Consider the following 16,476-nt stretch of genomic DNA (forward strand, 5'->3'; position numbering starts at 1 on the left):
TTGTTAAAATAACAGATAGAAGAATGTCAAATTAACGCATTAAACATTCATCCACAATTATCACCAACAGTGACTTCTAGCCTGTGTGCTCTTTTAAACCTGTACAAAAAGGCTTATTTTCTAATACTGATAGTAAAAATCATTGAAGACTACAACCATTTAAAAAAATAAAACGCACAAAAATGTTTTTTCAGAAGCAGTGCGAGCTGCACTTTGTGCTTTCAGGTGCACCTGACTGATTGCCTCCATATTATGCCCTGATTGATTACTAATACCACTTTTTATATTTCCCCATTGGTATTGATCGCTTTAATATGATGGTGCGTGCTCTTTCCCTGGTTACACCATAGGGCCTCAGCCATGTGCATGTAAACAAAATGAAATAAAAACAAAGTTACAAACATAACCAGGCACCGTGATTCAAACACAAACAAGCTGACAGTCCACATCACACATCATAGCAGAACTCTGTAGCAAATCCTAAATACAGACATCTCAGTGTAATTTATTTAAATTAAGTAAAGCTTATCACCATTTACTCTACTCTCGAAGGTGAAAATTTCTTCCTTTATGTCCAAACCGTGGTGATTTCACCAGTGCAGTGACAAGAATGCCCAATAAAGCCAGTTAATGCTTTCACACCAAAGAACATTTTCCTTATCACTAAACAGCAGCTGCAACTAGTCTTGAAAAGCCAACCTTCATATAAGATATTAGCCAGGCATGCCCCAGATAATTTCTTTGAGTAGGATTAAATGTTTTTAAAAACTGTATTTTAGCAGCTCGTTTGTTACATATCACTTCTTTGGGGATGAACATTAAATAAAAATAAAAACCATAACTGTGATATTTAGAAACCATCAGCTCATCTTAAAACTTTGCTGCCTCAAGTTTATGCACAATGAACAATGACTGATCTGGTTGGTTCATATTCACAACTTCCAACCCCAACTGATTTTTCCTACTAAACGCTCATAAGCTGACAGTTGGGACGTATGAGGATATTGGATTTACTGAGCTGTTCTTCAAGGTTATCAAAGAAGAAAATAACATTTAGGATAATATGCAACCCAATCATTGCCAGATGTTGTATTCACGGGTTGCAATTTGGGATTTCTGCCATTTAAATAAAAGTGAAATTAAGACAAACTGGGAAAAAAGGGGGGGAATCTTTTTGCAAAAGCCTTCATCTTATGCCTGAAAAATTAAAAATTACTAAGTACTTAGGGAAAATAATGGCAGGCTGATGCAACTCTGCAGTGATGCATACAACATAGCAGAGCAGTTGAATGGAACAATGTATTTTCAGTACTCATAATACAAGTGGTATAATACTACCTGAACTTCTCTCCCAAATGATAAAAGAAGCTTAAATCAAACCAAATTCTGCAAATTTTCTTCTATTGCTGTTAATCTTTATACAATGCAACATGCTCTGGTATTTTAATATTTATGGCTATTGGAATTACTTAGTTCAGCATTGATAGATAAGCTTCTAAGAAAGTATATTATTTAGCAAATATTATCCTATAACATAATCCATGAAAATTATTTTCTAATGCCCTGTTAAATAGCTCACACAACCCTTTGTATACAAGAAGAATTCACTGGGTACATCCTAGAACAGGATAGTCAAGCACAGGGCTAGAGACAAGGAGGCTGATATTTCTGTGTCCTCAAATCTTCTCAAAAAAGTAAATTTGAGTGAAGGGTTGTGAAATATTGGGAGGTAGCATCAACAGACACTTTTCAAATGTTTAGTGCTGTTGCGACCATTCCTATACCTGAAAAGGAGCAAAAAAGTGGAGTGAAAGCAAGAAAAAGGACCAATTTAACCAGGTAAGATTTTGTTTGTTAAAGGTCACCTCATGATGAACTAATGCAGTATTCCACAGCTGCAGAATCACATTCAAAAACAAATATTTTACTCCAGCTCAGACCCTGCATTAGTGAGTTTAATAAAAGAGATGATTTTGAAGAATCACTACTGTAGTGAGAGAGGTCTGTGGGGGAGAATTTCCATGTGGTTTTCTCAATTCCCAACTGTAACCCTGGAGAAACAACTGTTTTTAGCTGTTTATGCTATTTCTCCAGGGGATCTGCTGATCTTCTTCAGAAGTTATGGCAGAAGACTGGGAGAAACCCCATGGAAATTTCAGGTGAATTTTGCACAGGAGTTTAATAAAAAGAAGAAACTGCAAACACTGGAAATCTGAAAATGCTCAGCGTGTCAGTTAGCCTCTGTAATGAGAAAAGACTGCTCACTGAGGCTTCAGTTGTGTAATCCTTCTGAAGACTGGAAGATAGACATTTTAATAAGGTTGAGAAAAAAAAAAGAAATGTAAAGGGGGATGGGGAGAGAAAGAGAGAATCAACAGATAGGCCAATCAGGGAAAAGGGGTTTTAGAGCAAAGTTTATTTGAAATGGCATTAAGTTTTTTTTTAAATGGCATTAAGGTGGAAGGAGATTAAAATATTAATACGTTGGTTCCACAAAGAATACAAATGATAAGGAATACACTAACCTGCTTCATTAATCAATAAACATCTCATGCCCATTGTGTTGAGAAGTCTCTAGTCCCATGCGCTTAGCTGAAGTTTTGTTCTGGCAGCTGATTGTGAACACAGGATAATAAAAATGAATCAGAGACACAGTCAGTCAGTCGGGTCATTAAACAGAAAGATTTGAGGACAGAAGAAGAATGTAATCAGGTAGTTAGCAACTATTTTGTTTAAGTCAAGCAAGGTGACCTACTGATGTACAGAAGCAGAGCGTGTTCATTATTTTTGTATTATTATGAAAGGCAAGTGCGAATACACTTTGCTTTAAAAACACAACCATACAAAGTAAATCTATTTTTGTGGAAAAAGTTTTTTTAAAAATCCAAAAATGTGACAAATGTCTTCCAGATCTCTTCCCTGAGCTGCTTGTCTATATCACCCCCCCCCACCCACAACCCCATTATCTACATCACTAACTATTAAAACACCAAACAGCATGGGTGAATAAATGAATAAACTCTCACTTCTGTGACCCCTGTGTAACCAGAGTCCTCCAGCCAAACTCCTGACCATGGATAACACTGTGGTCATCCACAACCCCGAAATGCAGTCTACGTTTCTTCACATGGTCACCATGTATTATCGTGAAAGAGCAGCCAGTGTCTCGCAACTCCTTTATGTGCATCTCATTCAGCATTTCCGGGTTAAGGTAAGGAGCAAACCTATCTATATCAGGGGTCACCATGTAAATGGCTGATTCATACCATCTGAGCTCACGTGGCCTCCAGGTTTGCATTGAAAGATTTCTAAGAGACCAGCTGCGGCCTTGTGACCTACCTCACCACTTTTGAAGCACTTGATGTTGACTTCAGAATTCTGCTTGGCTGCAGAACCACTCCAACCATGCTGAGCGCAGGCTGCACAGTTGGCTTGCTGAGTGCTTCATCCATGAGACTGCGTGAAGCATCTGGTCTCTCACCATGGCTCACCAGTGCTCAAAAGGGCATAAAATGATCAGTACACGTGCTTAGCTCCTTGAGAGTTTTACAAACCTGACAAAGTAACCAGATTCTTAAATCGTCTGGAATTCTTTCCATAAACTTGTCCCTTAGTGTTAAATGTGACAAACCTGCATAATCTGTTACGCCTTTGTTTTCTAACCATATATCTCCAAGCTGAATAGCCAATTCTTAATAAGTAATGCCAAGAATCTTACTTAGTTTCATAAATTTGAGCCAAATTGACCTGAGAAAATTTAGTGAACGCTTTTCTACGTAGTGACATTGTGAGTCAGCTGGCCATTATTTTTTGTCCCGCTTGGGTGATTAGATAATAATTCAAAAGCCCAGATAATACTATCAATATCATCCCTCTCTTTAAAATTTGAATTAAGATTTAATTGAATAAAATGGTGGGCCCCGAATTCCACAATCCCACATGCTGGATTCACTGTTGATGTATATTTCTCTGCCAGTTAGAGGGCATGAAACATTCATTTTACTTCTCAGCAGTTTCATGCTGGCAACAGTCTCATTCTTGTTGGCCTCATACTTAGGTTGTCTTGCTTCATTGTTGGCCTCAAATTTGTATTATTTACTCTCTTCTTCCTGTCTGTGTGGCTTTTCATCCTGTGTTATGTTACTTAATCTCTAATTGAAACTCATGCTCTTTTAGCTGAAACTTTTGGGGGAATTTTCAACTGATGGCCCCCCCACCCCATTTCTCACCAGGCAGAGGAAAATCTGGTGGGTACCTTGGACCTCTTTAAATGGAGACCCAGCGTTCCTGCCCAAAACAGGCGAGAGGCTATTTAAATATGCAAACTTTTTTTATTCGTTCATGGGATGTGGGCGTCGCTGGCAAGTCCAGCATTTATTGCCCATTCCTAATTGCCCTTGAGAAGGTGGTGGTGAGCTGCCTTCTTGAACCGCTGCAGTCCGTGTGGTGAAGGTTCTCCCACAGTGCTGTTAGGTAGGGAGTTCCAGGATTTTGCCCAACAACGATGAAGGAAAGGCAATATATTTCCAAGTCGGGTTGGTGTGTGATTAGGAGGGGAACGTGCAGGTGGTGTTGTTCTCATGTGCCTACTGCCCTTGTCCTTCTAGGTGGTAGAGGTCGCGGATTTGGGAGGTGCTGTCAAAGAAGCCTTGGCGAGTTGCTGCAGTGCATCCTGTGGATGGTACACACTGCAACCACCGTGCGCTGCTGGTGGAGGGAGTGAATGTTTAGGGTGGTGGTTGAGGTGCCAATCAAGCAGGCTGCATTGTCCTGGATGATATCGAGCTTCTTGAGTGTTGATGGAGCTGCACCCATCCGGGCAATTGGAGAGTATTCCATCACACTCCTGACTTGTGCCTTATAGCTGGTGGAAAGGCTTTGGGGAGACAGGAGGTGATTCACTCGCCACAGAATACCCAGCCTCTGACCTGCTCTTGTAGCCACAGTATTTATGTGGCTGGTCCAGTTAAGCTTCTGGTCAATGGTGACCCCCAGGATGTTGATGGTGGGGGATTCGGCGATGGTAATGCCGTTGAATGTCAAGGGCAGGTGGTTAGATTCTCTCTTGTTGGACATGGTCATTGCCTGGCACTTGTCTGGCGCGAATGTTACTTGCCACTTATCAGCCCAAGTCTGGATGTTGTCCAGGTCTTGCTGCATGCGGGCACGGACTGCTTCATTATCTGAGGGGTTGCGAATGGAACTGAACACTCTGCAATCATCAGCGAACATCCCCATTTCTGATCTTATGATGGAGGGAAGGTGATTGATGAAGCAGCTGAAGATGGTTGGGCCTAGGACACTGCCCTGAGGAACTCCTGCAGCACTGTCTTGGGACTGGGATGATTGGCCTCCAACAACCACTGCCATCTTCCTTTGTGCTGGTATGACTCCAGCCACTGGAGACATTTCCCCCTGATTCCCATTGACTTCAATTTACTAGGCCTCCATGGTGCCACACTCAGTCAAATGCTGCCTTGATGTCAAAGGCAGCCACTGTCACCTCACCTCTGGAATTCAGCTCTTTTGTCCATGTTTGGACCAAGGCTGTAATGAGGTCTGGAGCCGAGTGGTCCTGGCGGAACCCAAACTGAGCATCGGTGAGCAGGTTATTGATGAGTAAGTGCCGTTTGATAGCACTGTCGACGACACCTTCCATCACTTTGCTGATGATTGAGAGTAGACTGATGGGGCGGTAATTGGCCGGATTGAATTTGTCCTGCTTTTTGTGGACATATCTGGGCAATTTTCCACATTATCGGGTAGATGCCAGCGTTGGAGCTGTACTGGAACAGATTGGCTAGTGCGGCTAGTTCTGGAGCACAAGACTTCAGCACTACAGCCGGGATGCTGTCGGGGCCCATTGCCTTTGTTGTATCCAGTGCATTCAGCCGTTTCTTGATATCACGTCGAGTGAATCAAATTGGCTAAAGACTGTCTTCTGTGATGGTGGTGATATCGGGAGGAGGCCGAGATGGATCATCTACTCGGCACTTCTGGTTGAAGATGGTTGCAAACGCTTCAGCCTTGTCTTTTGCACTCACGTGCTGGACTCCACCATCGTTGGGGATGGGGATGTTCACAGAGCCTCCTCTCCCGTTAGTTGTTTAATTGCCCACCACCATTCACGACTGGATGTGGCAGGACTGCAGAGCTTTGATCTGATCCGTTGGCTGTGGAATCGCTTAGCTCTGCCCAGAGCATGTTGCTTCCGCTGTTTAGCATGCATGTAGTCCTGTGTTGTAGCTTCACCAGTTGGCACCTTATTTTTAGGTACGCCTGGTGCTGCTCCTGGCATGCTCTTCTACACTCCTCATTGAACCAGGGTTGATCCCCTGGCTTGTTGGTAATGGTAGAGTGAGGAATATGCCGGGCCATGAGGTTACAGATTGTGCTGGAATACAAATCTGCTGCTGCTGATGGCCCACAGCGCCTCATGGATGCCCAATTTTGAGCTGCTGGATCTGTTCTGAATCTATCCCATTTAGCACGGTGGTAGTGCCACACAGCACGTTGGATGGTGTCCTCAGTGTGAAGACAGGACTTCGTCTCCACAAGGACTGTACAGTGATCACTCCTACCGATACTGTCATGGACAGATGCATTTGTAACAGGTAGATTAGTGAGGACAAGGTCAAGTAGGTTTTTCCCTCGTGTTGGTTCGTTCACCACTAGCGATATGCCAATTCCAGAACCCTGATTGCAGTGATGATGGAGATATGAGCAGAGCGTGCAAATTGTATGCTCGTCCCAGTATTTCCAGCTGTTAAAGGGACCACTGAAGGCCCCCAGAAAAGTTTTGTTTTTTTAGAAGATTTTTGTGGGTCCATGGAACCGCATCCACCCCCAAGGGTCTTTCCTGTACTAATCCCAATATTTTATACCCGAACGTCAATCATAATCTCAATGTTTAAGCTGTATAAACAACTGTGTTTGAATGGATGCATAATCCAAGTGCAAGCAACCTCTATATTTCCCTAACCTGTAATTTTTACAAATGGTTGTCGTCACAATGTGAATGTAGGACCGGTTCAATTAAATCAGAAACCTGCTGGTTCTAGAAAAGTGTGTTGTTTAATCAGGGATTAGAACTGCAGGTTTCACCCTGCAAGAGGAAGGAAGCTGAGTGTGTACTGTTAACCAGCGGCTTCTATTTTCTAACACAACACGGGATTTTCAAACCCGTTTTCTTGGAAAATTGATTGAAAAGGAAATTACTGAACTGTATTTTTTTAATAACTGAAATGTATTTTGATATGAAATGTAAATAACATATAATTGCAATTTGGAAAAATCTATTTACAGGGTCCTTTTTGCTCAATAGACTGGAATATTGTTGGCCTTGCTAGCGACACCCACATCATGAGAATGAATTTTAAAAATATGCTTTTAAACCTGCTCCATAAGGCTGCATTTACACAGAAACTGTAGCATTGGTGTGAAGTAGTTTTGTTTCTCACCAACGCTAAAAAATTGTAGGCCCTGGAATTTCTAGGAAGGCCTTGGGGTGGGTGCACTTCTGCGGCAGAGCAGAACTTTGGCTGTTTCTGACCCTATCACAAATCCTGGGGTCAGACTATATTAATAATTTTGGGTAAGTACCCGGGCTGCTCCGGTGCAACTGGGGTGTTCATCTTATTAAGGGTAGGAGAGGAGAAACCTCTTTGAGGCCTTGAATGCTAGAGTGCCTCCTTCAGCTTTGACAGGCTTGCTGAGTGATTACAGATAACAGGGCTTCACTGATTTCATTTGGTACCATTAGGTCTGCATTCCAGCAGATCAGTGGCCATGCAGAGCTGGTACTCTGTACCAATGGCATGGCAGGAATACACACAGGTGACGTTCCTCTCTCTCCGGATAGCTACATAAGTGTGCCTTTCCACCTGCCCCCTTACATGCCCACACATGTGCCAGGCTGTCCGTGCAGCAGCACAAGAAGTGCAGCCTAAAGCAGATCCATCTGAGGACTTAGTTGCCATGAGATGAGGGCCATCTCAGTTGCAAAAGACTCATATTGAAATGCAGCAGCCAGCCACCTCACGCATTCCTATCACTCTGGTGGTAGCACCTAGGAAGAGCAGTAGATAAGGTTTAACAAGTTATAAATCAGATACTTGCTACAAGGGGAAGCACAGTGGTAAAATTCACCCCATTGTTTTCAGCAAGGTTTGGAAGTGGCTTTGATGACGTGCCATGAACGGGAGTCTTCTGAGTAGATACATGCAGAGAAGTTTCTGTAGATAATGACATAATTGTAATGGGAAGGGAGAAGATGTACATAGGGACATTCATACAATAGATTGATGTAGTAGTCAAGAGAGTGTCTGCTATATCAGATTGGCACCAATATCTCACAGCCACCCAAAAAAATGTCCTCTGCTTCCCTTTCAGGTTGCTGCTGCTCTCGTGACTGAGTCCCCTGCTGCCTTGTGAATTTGATTAGAATTTCTCTCTGTGGCATTTCCGTTTTAGTATATTTTTTCTACAAAGTGAAATGCAAATCAATGTACCCTCAAATCAAACGAGTATAATACAAGGAGACCTATAGACTGACAAATTCACAATGAGTCATTAATCCATAAGCAAATATATGAAATCAACAGAGGTTAACTTCACAGATCCTAGATAATAGTAAAAAAATTATGCAAAGGTTCATGAAACCACCTGAGGAACAAGAAACCTATGAACATTTTTCATTACAGCATTTGAATATCAATGCAACCTATGAGAGCTGGAGATAAACGAGATGTTGTGAAGAAATCAATAAACATTCTACCAAGTGGAAACTCCATGTACTATAAAACTTTTTTTTTTACAATACTGTATAAAGCTTGCAGCTATTATCTTATACTGCAAACACTGACAAATTATTACATAAAAACATCATCGTAAAAGTATGATTGGTAAATCTTTTATCATTTGTTAACAAACACATGATACGATGATGTAAATCATATTGAAATGCATCATTACACCAGTTGCATGTGATAATGTGAAGGAAATGTTCCATAGTTCCTCTCTCTCAAGCAGAAATCCTGATTTTTTGTGAAGCTAGTGCCTCTTTAAACAAAGAAAGTCAGATTTTTTAGTAAGCATTCCGAATTAAAGATTATTGATTTTGTTATTCTTTTAAGTATCTCCAAAAATCTGTGGTGTAGAATTAGTGATAGTAAAATATCTATGAATCAAAATAGTCATTTGAAAACTTTTGAGCAAATCATTTTATTAAACTAAGAATTTTATTTACAACTAAGTATAGCACAAAACAACTTGGATATATTCAGAAACAACACACACAAAGTTAGGTACTCGAGCATTATCTGCAAAGTTATGTACAACATGGAGACAATGCTAAATGTGTTTAATTATCCCGGTACATCATGGAAATATGCTTCATAATAACAAATACCATAGGAAAACAGATTGCAATTATGCAATGTAGTTTTATAGGGAATGTGCACTGAAATGCAAAAGTTCAATAAACACCAATGAACATGAGCATTGTGCATTAATTGTTGAATGTCTATACAGCTATAGCAGTTTATACTACAGGAGATGACCATTCAGCTCATCAATCTGTGCTAACTCTTTGCTGGAGCAACCCAAAACTAATCCCACTGCGCTCTCTCCCCATAGCCCTGTATCTTGCTGTACTTCAAGTAACATTGACATACGTATCATCAATTATTGTACCATTTCCTGTTCATTATTGCTATTATAACTTGGATGATCAAGGTTTGGTTTATTGTGCCACATTACACAAGTTTTCAACCAGTCATGCTTTTGGGCATTTTCAGAGGCAGTGCACAAGTTTAAAACACCTCTCATGCAAAATTCGTGCAAACGGCTCATCCAGCTTAATTCCTCTGGCATGAATTAATGCTCTAAATATGCAGCAGCAACTCACAGTGATGCACTGAGAATTTAGCATTTGTGAGTTCCTGTAGTTATATTCAATTATTCAACTATGAATTCAATGTACAAGATGATGTTGTATGAGTCAATTTGAACATACAAGGTGATATGCTGTTGATCAGCATGCTCCTTTAATAGTTGTGAGGCACCTTTAAATTAATTAGAGGTGAGCCAATGTTTGACTACGGAGGTACAGAGAAAGTGGTGAAATAATCACAAGGTTACAATGATCCCAGACTCCCAGATTAAAAGTGCAGTATGGCATTCACTTTAAGGGGGTACTTTTATCAATGCATACTGCCAGGAGAGAGTTTTACCCATCAGCAATGGAAATCATAAATTTAGGTGTGCGCTGCCCATGATTTTCCAAATATTAAAACCGTGGGCAGTGTACACTCAGATTTGTGGTGTCAGCAGACAAGACTCCCCATTGGCAACTCATAAAATAAGTCCCTGAAAATATAGATGTTACTATGCCTGCACATGCTGCTCACTTTAAGCACTGACTATTCTCAAAGGATCATCCCAGTAGAAGCAACTATTACTTACATTAACATCAAGACCAAAAAGGTAATGAACAGTTATTTTATTCTTAGCACATATTGAGAATTTGTTTGCAATGCGCATTATTCTTCCTCAAACTCATTTATTCCCGGATGTTAAAACTGGATCTTCTTGTCTCCTTCAGTCTTTTCTTTCTGTTGCAATATTCAGGGTTTTAAAACTCAACCTAATCATTACTGACTGGTTTATTTTGTCTTCTCTTTTACTTTTATCAACCTTGGTTTCTTGATAAAAATTAAAATATTTAGAGGATGTCAAAATCTGAGGGTGGGAGACTACAAACACATATAAAGAGACAGATATGTGTGCATGTATGACCTTGCAGGAAAGACAACTGGAAAAGAAGTTAGATGTAATTGATTCCAAATAAGCCAGTTTTTATTCATCAGGCAAATATCTACTATCTTAAAATGAATAAACTTCTGGCAAAAACACTTATTTTGCACCATTTCTCATGTTTGCCATCCCAGTCATATATTGTGCCTCCTGGATTAATTTCTTTTTTTATTTTTCTCAAAACTATATTGATCCCTGCAGATATAGTTCAAAAAATTTTGTTACCATCACCAGTTAATGAAATTCATATATTTACATCTGATATTACACTTAGATCTATTCTCTTAAATTCTGTCTTACATTTGCTGACATTTTAAACTTAGTATAAATCTTTTCAGCTCAATGTAACATAAAATATAAAACGTCTGATGTATGACTTAGTTGCTTAATATTGATGTAAGTAAATAAAAAGGTTATTTACTTAAAACTAAATAAGCACAAAAGAAACAAAGTCAGACACAGTAGACAGACAAATAAGTGTGTGCAGATGATCGCTTGATTGATGTATGTAAATATATTTTTAAATAAATGTACTTTGAGTGTAGATTATTAAACTGTAAACTTATTCACATCACTTTTAATTTTAAACATATATACATCTGAAATTTACACTATGTGTCCAGCAGACTGGATGGAATGTAATGTATGTACTTGTATTAAATTGTTCCTATTTAATACATATTGAGGCCTTCAGTGGCTGAGAGTTACACAAACTTCAGATGAGCCAGTCTTCAGTCCACTATCAATAGTAAATCATATAATATGATTGATTCATTATTGTGTGAATTTTGAATACTAACATAACTTGCAATGTTTGAGATATGTATTTTTCTGTAACATAATCATCTATGATTAAAGTCCTAAAAGAAAATGGGAAAAAATGCTTTGTTTTCCCCTCATATATTCCTCAATGTACAATCTATCAGTGCAGTTTCATTCCATTGAAGACTGAAAGTGTTGATTCCTGGGCAGGTGCAAGATGTTTCATTTCTTAATCTTACATTGAGTTGTGGAATTGAAAGTGCTATATGTGGTTGTATGCTTGTAAAGTATTTCATTTTTTATAAGCTTCAGTTCACTCTGCTGTGAAGCACTATGATTGAAAGTATACTCTGTCCTGATTATAGCATGCTCCTTGGAAGCAAAGCATTTTCGGCATTAAAGAGGGACATGCTTCTGTGAATACCTCATAACGTGGCTTAAAATCTAACACTAGAAAGTCAAAGTCCACGCACAATGGCCTTAGAGAGCAATAGTGCACTACCTATATTTTATGATTAATAAATTACAACTATTCATCAGCATTAAACAATAAATGAAAACAGTGAACAGACATGCTTTATAGTAACTTAGCAAAGATAAAATATCTGCCCTTTTGTCACCTTGATTACTTGACTTTTGATAGCACAATGCATCAAAATACTCAGAACGTCAAACACTTGTTATGTCCCCTGCAATGCAAAAATCGGCAGCCATCTTAATTCGATGGGGGATGAAAATAATTCTTAAATATTACATTTATGAAACAAGAAAGCATTTTTGGGAAATCAGCACTTCTTCTACAGTATTAGATATGTATATTTTAACCTTGAAAGGTATATCATGCAACAACAATTGCAATTCAGAACAAGTAGCAGACTCTTGGACAGAAACTAATTTATCGATTTATGGTTAGAGATTAAGAATAAGATCTGGTTAGGGATGAATGACGTACATGTATTTCAATTTTAGGTCAATCACTACACATGCACATAAAAGCCTTAAACCAATGAAGGATATTTATACTTCTACAATTTATTCTCTGACCCGTTTTTTTCCATATATGTACAAAATACTGTTCTTCCTGATTTATATTAATGAAAAAGGGCTGACATTGTGTTCCACTGATTCTACAGATGAGGAGGTCAATGCTATGTGGAACATAGGCAAACAGCGCAGTAACTGCTAGAGGCTATTGGATGGAGATAGAAAGAAAAATCAAACAAATCAGAACCAACAGAAAATGCCTTCTCAGTTCTAAGCAGAGACCGTACATCACGGGCTCTGACTGGCGTATGTCCGACAGATGCTTAATCTACATGTTTGTGGTGGGAGGAGTAGGGTTTCACCATAGTGGAGGGATGCATTTTTTTGCCGCTAGCAATGAGAGCTGTGCCAGCCTTTGCATCTCAGGTGGCTTTCACATACCTGGAACAGCAGACAAGGGCATGGATCTGAGGGGAACATTGATTCTGATCACAGCCTTTGTGGCACCCAAATTGTTTTCCAAAATGATTGTATAATTGCACCAATCTGCCCAGCAGTCATCCAAGAGGGGCAAGCAGAACCTATGAGGTTTATGTGGGCTGTACACCCCTGTCCGACTGTGGTGCTTCCACTCCATGGCACGATTTTAAAAGTGAAAAGTGGGTGGGTTGGGGGCAGGAGGGAATTCAAAATCACAACCATTTCAGGCTGGTCAATCGGACAGCAAACCGACAAAAAAAATTAAGACGCCCTTACGTCAAAATCGTAAGGATGTCCGGGAAACCCGGCTCAGAGTCAAAATCATGCCCCATGTCTGCAAAGATCTGAAGCACTTGTGACACAGCCATGCTGCTGCTGTGCTCGTCTGTAAATGCCATGTTGAGAATGCCAGTGTGTGATTTTCTCTCTTGTAGATTTTTAAAAATTAAATAAATGTTTATGCCTAGCCAGTTCACTGTTAAATATTAGTTAGTTTTCCTGTTTCAACTTGTAAGTTGTTTGCTGGTAATATTTGGCTTCTTGAAATGGAACATTTTTAGAGTTACGGAAAGGACAAAAAAAACGAAAATGCTGGAAATGCACAGCAATTCAGCATCTGACAGGGAAAGATAGGCGAACATTTCAAAATTACAAAGAAGTAATCTGAACAACCTGATGTAATAACATAGAATAATAGAGATAAATTTAATGCATCGCAAAATGCAAATAAACATATCTACCACACAAACACTTTCCTACAGCACAAATGCTGCACAACAATAAATTACAACTCCAAATGGGAAATTACCACTGAGTAACACTGTAGGAGTCTCAGTGTATCTTCATCTATTTTTGGAGACTTTGCAGTAGAGCTTGTCTTTTTATTTCCATTTAAATCGAGGGAGATGTAAAACGGGCTGCCGACTCGCTATCACCCATTTTACACTATTGCACAAAGTTAAGGTCTACTCCATTGATTTCAGAGCTCTTTATAGCTAGGAGAGACAAACATAGAATAAGGAGCCCTGTGCAGATTCCAGGACACTTGGATTCTGTTAGCTTAAATTACTGGACTTTGAACCTTAAATCAAAATATAATAGAGAATTTCATAATTATTAGATCCTTAATCCTAAAGTCGACCTTCTAAGTATACTGATGTTCTTTGACACTGTGGTCTTTTCCATAGTTAAATTATAACTATATCAGTAAAATACCAAACAGTAAAAGAAGCAATATCACCACAGATGAAATAAGAAAATTATCAAGCAGCACTTCATCAGTACCTCTCAGCAATATGCAACCATTTCCACCTCAATTTGCTACATTTTATTTACATTAGTTGTACCTACATTAGCAAAACAGTGTACATTAGTTGTGAGTTTACACATGTTTAGGTGACTGGAAATAGTTAAACTAAATTGGGTTAATTTTTGAACTGCTGCAGCGAGCCTCACTGCTTATGAATTTCTGATGTGTGCTGCCAGTCGTGTGAGGTTAGAAAATTACCACTAATGTGTGACCATTAAGATACCCAGTAACACACGTGCATTTTGCAGTGTCCTCAACTGTCAATAACCTGACACTATGGCATGGTTTACAATCATAAATAGCTTTATATCAACCATTTTAAAGTCCCAATAAAGAGAAAAACTGAAATCTGAAATAAAATGAGAACAAGCTGGTAATACGAAGCAGGTCTTTCCACATCTTGAAGGTTCCGCCAACAACATTAACCAGTCTTTTGTCTTTTTAGCTGTTGAGTATTTCCAGCATTTTCTGTTTTTAGTTTTCAAAGTCCTATTTGATTCCTATCGAGCTAATGGTGCAATAGGGGGACAAATTCATGATATATATTTCTTTAGATTATAATTTTATTTGATCCATTCGATCTCATTCTATTATGATTTTCACTCTATTCACAAATTAGGTTGGCAACAAGCAGTTAAGAAATGAGCACCACAGGTGGAAGTGACTCTTGTTAAAAAAAACCTGTCTAGTAATGTGTAATAAGATTTAATAGTTGAATGAGCTAATCCAGTCTGCAATGGGATGCTGAATTGGGCAGAAAACAGGGGAAAGTGGCATTCTTGATAAACTGTGGAAGTATTCAATTCATGTACAAGAATAAAGAGAAATCATTTTGATTTGAATTGGCTGACCCAATCAGCTAGCAATGAGCCATCTTTTTGTGAAATTATTTGTATAGTCAACCCCAAGTATAACAAAGGACAATTTGCCAAGCAAAACATTTGTTATGTGTGGGAGTTTGTTAAAGGTGGGGTCGATTGTATCATCTTGCTTCCTAAATTCAATTGGTCACCAGTTATACATAGAATGCACTCTACATTGTAAAAGTGCAAGAAAATGGTTATTAACCAAATTACTATTCCTGTAAGCAATTCCAGCATTGTGATAGTTTCAATTTTTTCTCTCCAACTTTTCTCCCCTCCTCCTCTCCTGGAGGTGCTGGCTGCTTGATGTAGTCCAGTTCAACTGTAGATTGTCCTTAATACCTCTTCCAAGTGGCCATTATTCATGTTCAAGCCTTGACAATGAGAATTGGCAGGTTATCCAACTACAAGAGACATCATGGAAGAGCTTGGTCATGTCCACACCCAGCATTTATATAAGCTCGTTACCAGTACTGAACGTTTCATAGTAATCAAAAGTGGGAATACTGGATGATTTTGCCTCAGGCCTCATTTCGATAGAGCAGGTGAGCTGCATAAAGCTGCTGGTGAATCGTAATTAGTGTCGCAGCGGCCCTCAGGTAAGTGAGGAAGAGTGGACGATCGGGCCTCGGGCCGAGAGCGAGGGCAATCACTAGCTGGGGGAGGATGTAGCAGTCGGCAATTGTGCCAGTAGTGGCAGCTGTGGCTGGGGGGGGGGTGGGGTTGGCGGAAGTGACCTGCGTCTTTAAATGTGGAGCCAGAGGAGAACTCCTGCTCCTCCCAGCTCCACATTCAGGCATCGAGACCTTTCTGCGGTTTAGTGCCACGATGTGCTGTGTGAGTTCAGCATGTGGTGAGTGAAGTGTTGGGGCATTCTAAAATCAAAAATGGGTCCTGTAAGATGCGCAGGACCCTAATTTGAATAAGTTACTCTGGCCTTCAAATATTCCCAACGTGCGCTCCTGCTACCAGCACCTCTACCTTATCCAATATGGCGGGTGGCGCACCTCTGGCTGGAAATGTGTGCACACTTCCTGCCCACCATATTGGGAGCTTAGTAGGCTGATAGCGCCCGAAAAATGGATGCTGCACAGCTGAATTTCTAGGCAATAATTTCTGAGCCCTCAGGAGCTAACTCTGCATCAAACTGTTAGTCTCACGCTCTGACTCCTGCCTTCAGTTTCGACTCCTGCCATTCTCTTTCCCTTGACTCCCGGTTTCATTCCAGGCTCCCACTCTCTGGTGTTAAAACCAGACATTTTG

Source organism: Heptranchias perlo, chromosome 5 (genome assembly GCF_035084215.1).
Source record: "Heptranchias perlo isolate sHepPer1 chromosome 5, sHepPer1.hap1, whole genome shotgun sequence".
In the NCBI taxonomy this organism is placed as follows: domain Eukaryota; kingdom Metazoa; phylum Chordata; class Chondrichthyes; order Hexanchiformes; family Hexanchidae; genus Heptranchias; species Heptranchias perlo.